The sequence below is a fragment of the Miniopterus natalensis genome, chromosome 13, assembly GCF_054644295.1.
Source record: "Miniopterus natalensis isolate mMinNat1 chromosome 13, mMinNat1.hap1, whole genome shotgun sequence".
Lineage (NCBI taxonomy): Eukaryota > Metazoa > Chordata > Mammalia > Chiroptera > Miniopteridae > Miniopterus > Miniopterus natalensis.
Window position 1 is genome coordinate 12,519,324 of NC_142093.1, and position 6,197 is coordinate 12,525,520.

Sequence of the window (6,197 nt, forward strand, 5' to 3'; positions counted from 1 at the left end):
GTGTTTTTTTTCTTTCACGTTTATGCTACAAATGTGTTCCGAGAAGGGAGGTGGTCAAGGGACTGCGCTCGCCACCCGACCTGCCCGCTCCTGCGGATCGTCCCTGCGTCAGCTGCGCGGGACTCTCAGGGGCATCCCCTTAGAAGTGCTATGTCCCTTTTTGCTAGTAGGTTTCAGTGTGTTATAATTTCCTTGAAGAGCTGAAAAATGGTCAAGGGGATTTTGAAGTGACAGCATACCTTACAAAATGAACGATAAATAAGACAAATTGATCCATGTAAATACACACCTGAAGTTTTAGCCTTATGCTCTTACAACGTTTACTCAGCAAGCGACATTTAGATATACTGTAACAATTTTGGTGTTAAATTTGGCCCACCCACTCGGGAGTAATAATGCAGTTGGAAGAAATACTTGGCAAGGCTGTAGCAATATAAAAAAAGCCCATGACGCGTTAACGGGGTAGGGGGTTGGTTATCCATTAGGTAGAAGGGAGGAGGAAAGTGTCACAGAAAAGAAAAGGCTGTGGAGAATCCTTTTATGTATTCCTTCAATCATTTATTGAACATCTGCTACATCCTGGCCAAGGGTTAAGGCAAGGCCAAAAAGAGAAGGCTCCTGTGGAAGAATTTACAACTTGGACTTAAGAGAATGGAGAACATGACCCCTTATCGCAGAGCCAAGGTATTCACACCTTTCACTTTAAGTGGTCTGTTCAAGTAATTAACATAGGGCCTCCCCATCTAGATGGAGGGAAGGGAAATGGTCTGCTGTTACAAGTCCGACTTTGGTAGGCGTCCTAAAGAAACGGGGTTGGTTCGCGGGCATGAGGAGACCGGGAGGGTCGGGGCGCTTTGCGTTCCCCGGGGTGAGCGAGGCTGGATAACGGTAGAGGGCCCGCGGGCCGCCGGGACTCTAGGCGCGTGAGGCGGGGCGCGTGCGTCCTCGGGCTGGCCCCGCCCCCGGAGGCGGTCTCTGTGCTCTGATTGGCCCGCGCAGGCCTCGCTCCGGATTGGCGGGAGGTCTCGGAGATTCGTGTGGCGGTGGAGCGACCTGCGAGCAACCGTCTGAGGCGCGGGAGCGTCGGGGAGAGTCTGACAGTCCGCTCGGCCCCTGTCACCCCAGGTTTTCGCAGGTACCTTCGTTCTGGGCCTCGCCGGCGACGCGAGTTTCGGTTGTGCCAGGTCCCTCCATCCCCTCTCACACCCGACCCCGCAGCCCCCGTGTGAGGACGTGGCGGCATCGTGCCCCTTCCTCACACGCTTCCTCGCGTGAGTCCCCTCCGGTGGCTTTGCCGCGACGAGAACACGCCCTTCCAGCTCCAGCGGCCGGGCTTGGGAGCCGGGCGGCGCCGGGTGGGGGGCGTGGAGGTCGGGCCGGGCGGCTCGCGGCTGTGGGGCCGGGGAGAGGGCGAGGCGCGAGTCGTGCCCCTAAAAGGGGGTCGGGCGCCTTCGCGGTCCGGTTGTGGGAATTTGGCGGGCCCTCGGCCCTCGCGGCCGGGCAGTGCGTGCGGGCTGCTGGGCTGTCGGCGAGGGACGGGGGCCGGCGAGGAGACGCGTCCTGCCTCAGGTGGCCGGGGGCCTGGCTGCCGGGCTGCGGGCTGCCTACCTACCGGCTGGGAAGGAGGGGCCCGCACCCCGCCGCCCGCCCGCCCGCCTTCGTTCTTTTGAGGGTGGGGGCCGTGGTATTTTGAGGAAGTCCGGCCTCTTTCTGGGGTCCCACTAAATTCATCTTTTTTCTCCGGAGCGTCTGCGCCAGAATCTTGAGATCTGACCAGCTGTTTGTCATTTCTACGCCTTTCGCTCATTTCTCAGATTTTGCGAAACCCTTTGCTTACGTTTTCGGTACCACCCGAGGCCAGCTAGCTTCAATTTAAAAAGCAAAAGCTTTGGGAGCCATTTAACAGTGAAACGCGGATTAAACCCATGCTGTGTTAAAATTGAGATCCTGTCTTTACAGACATAAGCACATTTTAAAATACTATAATCTTGTTCCCAATGAGTATTTTTAACATTTAAATTGTATTCATTAGTTGAAGTGGAATTTGGCTGCCTGTCGTGTGCTGTTGAAAGACACCCTTCCCGTGAAAAGGTGCAATAGCCGTGCTGCTCGGGGCTGAGGGCTCGGGAAGCCGCAGCTGTGTGGGGGGCGTTACCCACACACTCGTTCCCGTCCTCGTTAACCCTACTACATGGGTATTATCAACAGTACTCAATAGTAGGTCATTTTTATTGAATGCTTACTGTGTACCAGGTTCTAAAAAAACAAACACCGTGCCTTTTATTATCTCGGTCTCCTGAGTGCGGCGCCGGCCGCGGAAGTTACGCGGCCTGCGGTGAGGAAGCTGGCGGGGAGCTGGCTCTTCCTCTCGGCGCCTCTACCCTCCTGCCTTCACCCGCGCTTAAGGATCCTGTCTTTTAAAAACAACCCTCATTTGACTCTTGTCCCTTCCAGCTGCCGTTCATTTCATTCCTTCTGATTGTCGCACATCATTTTCGAGCACGTGACTCCTTTAATTTTGTTAATCTTGTTTCCATTTGCTGCCACCGCTTCACTGAAGCGCATTGCTTTACTCACTGATGGGCTGGGTTTCTAATCAGATTTGAATTTGTTGAAACAGTTGTGCCATGTAATCTTACGAACACTGTAGCATCTAGCACTTGAACAAGGCTGAAAGTGTTCTGTAACCATTAGATGATAAATTAAATTAGGGAAAAAAAAAGTTTAAACGTGAAAACTGGAGATTTGATAATAGGAATATTTTTTCTAAATTTGCTGTATTGTTTTTCAATAATTAGATTCTGTGGTTATAATAAATAAAAATGCTGTAGTCGTTTCATTAGGATTCTTTTTTAAAAATTTTATTTATTGATTTGAGAGAGAGAGAGAAACATCAGTTTGTTGTTCCACTTATTTATGCATCATTGGTTGTTTCTTGTATGTGCCCTGACCGGAGATCGACCCCACAACTTTGGTGGATTGGGACCACACGCTGACCAACTGAGCTACCCAGCCAAGGCCAATAAGGGTTTATTTTTTAAGAGTTATTTTATTTTGGCAGAAAGGTGATAAGCCCATCTTTCTTCCCTACAGCAATGGCTTATATAACCACTAAGTCATCATTTATTGTGCACACTTACACTGCAAATGCTAGAATTAAATTTTTATGAAGTGTAATCTTATAGCTGGGTTTATGTTTTCCTGGCATGGTGACAGTAAGTAATATTGGACTGCTTACTATGTGTCAAGTGTTTTACACATGATTTCATATTTAATCTTTAAAACAATGCTGTAGTGGTTAAAGAATATGGGGCTTTGGTATCAGACAGTCCTGAATTCAAGTCCTAGCTTTATCACTCACTAATTATATGGCCATGGGCAAATTTCTTATCTTCTCTAAGCCTCAAACTTCTAATCTAGAAAATAAAGATAAAATAATAGCCACCTTATAGAGTTGTTTTGAGAATGAAATAAGATAATGCATGCAAAACTTTTGGCATAGTGTCTGGCACATACCAAGTGCTCAGCGTAAGGCTGCAGTTAAGGCTTACCTGCCTGCCCTGAATTGCCAGTGGATATTGTTTTCATATAGGCAGATGAATTTCCAAACTACTACTTCTGTTGTTTGATCACTCTTTGTGTTACCTCTAGAGAGAAGAGATTATTTAGATGCCTATAAATTAGCTATTGTCTATCTACCCCCCACACACACACCAAAAAAGATCTCAGACATTCTATTCAAGTATGAATTCTCGCATGATTTTCTTCATGTTGGTAGAGTCCATGTAAAAACTCATTAAAGAATTTTGTCTCATGAACATAGTTTCTCCTAGTTCCTCCTCCTTTCCTCTCTCTTGTCCTTCCCAGAAGTGGCCCATATTTTTATTTGTCTTTTCCTCTTGTATGTTTATCAGAACCTCATTCTCTTAGTGGATCTAAATGAAGAACAAAATTAGAACTACCTCAAGGTGGAATTTGACCAAGAATATAGCATTGATAGCTTCTCTCCTTAAGTATCTTCTTCATAACTTCCCTGCCAATGTTTGCTTATTAATCTCAGTGAATATCAATTTGGGGAATTTCAGGCATTTCCTTCGCTTTATATTTTCTCAAATTTTATATGAAGTATCCTAACACATCAGAGTTTAGTGGCATAGCGTAAAGCTGTGAGCATATTTATCTTTTTGATTGATAGAAAATTGCACTTTATTGCATGATATATCCATGGTTGTTTTAATATAACAACACTAATATAACTTACTTAACATTGAGTAAAACTTACCTCCTGGGAGATATCCCAGTTATTCTGTATTCTGGTACATTTCACCCCTGAGCCTAACCCCTACACCCCAGTTTGAGAAGCCTACTTAGTTTTTTTCCATCTAGATTGTAACGTTGCTCTTAAACTTCAGGGGGAGGGGGAGGAAAGATACAGATAAGGCCTCCAGCTGTCTCCCAGATGACGTGGGTAGGAAAGAGAAGAAACTTCCACAAGTCTCATGACTGAATTTATCACCCATTTGTTTTTCTGCGGAGTTTGTAGCACCCCCTACCTCCATAATCGCCTTCAATTTGGTTGTACCTTAAGACCTAGGAAGAAAGATATGGGGAGAGGAGGGAAGCAAAGTAGAGAGAGAAGCAATTATAGAATCAATTAAATGTAATTTCCTCTGCCTGGTTCTTCATAATCTAGCCCTATACTTTCCAATATGGTAGCCACTAGCCATATGTGGCTATTGAGCACTTGAAATGTGGTTAATGCAACTGAAGAATTGAATTTTTACTTTTATTTCATTTAAAATTAAATACTGAATGAATGTGAAATATTTTTTTTTCCTTGCAGACTACTTCATTGTTTTGGTAGGACTACATTTCACTTTAACTGTGGGAAATTTAACATCCCAATTGAGATATACTGTAAGTGTAAATATACACCAGATTTTAGACAGGATAAAAAAAAGTAAAATGTCTCAATTTTTATATTACATGTTAAAAATGATTTTTTTATATATTAGGTTATGTAAAATATATTATTAAATTCCCTTGTTTGCACTTTATAAATGTGGCATTAAAAGTATAAAATTACACTATAAAAATATATATATAATTACTTACGTGGCTCACATTATATTGGACAGTACTGATCTAGCCCACTAAGTCCAACCTTATTTTCCATTCCTTCTTTCTGCAGGGAAGTTTCTGAGGGTGAGGAAGGAGAATCTGTACCTAACTCCTTGACCACCAAGGGAGGCATGGCTGCTTGGGTCACTTTGAGTTATGGATTCAAAGGTTCTAATTAGGGTCTTAGAGTAGTTTCCTGCTTTTCCTATTTATTCCTCCGTTTATACCCTATAAACGTTTTGACCACAAAAGTAATACTAACTGTAATATATGAATTGATTACCACCAAACATGGTAGTGATTATGCATATTGTTAAATATTGATAGATAAACTTTGTTTCAAATTTTATTAGATTATAGCACTGTACATTCATTTACACTTATAATCAGCCACTCAAATAGCATGCTCATACACTCAAAGTGTAAATATTGAAGTGATCAGTTTACAAGAATCCCTCAAAGTACATGTACCATATATCTATCTCTTTGCTAGAATTATTTTTAACTTTCCAATAAATACCAATAAATGCTATTGAATAAGTAAATTTCATAACATATCAGGGAATTTACCAGGAAAATATGTTTTGTGTGTGTGTGGATTGCTTTTTAATATAATACTTGATATTGATTATAATTAAGTTCCAGAAATTATTTGCCTTGTTCTATAAAAAATTTTGAAGTGTCATATAACAACCATATGATAAAATTATGTCAATACAAGTAAAATAAAAGATTATTAGGAAAAAAGAATGCCACAAGTAGGTTGTAAACTCAGCATAGTTTCTATAATTAACTTTCAGATTTGGTTTTGAGTTCCCTCGTAGTCAAAGCAAAATGGTATACAGGGTCTTATTTCTTGGGAAGAGGAGGTATATCAGTTAACCAAAGGAAGCATAGCATTTCTTAGCACTGAATTCTAAGAGCACTTTTTCATGTGAGTCACTGTCACATTTTAAGTAGCAAGTTCAGTAACATTTCACATGACTGTATCTGGTGGTATCATCCAATTAATTGTTTTTATATAGAACTGAGTAAGAGTGTGATAAATAATTGTGTTCTGTTTTTACAGGAATCTG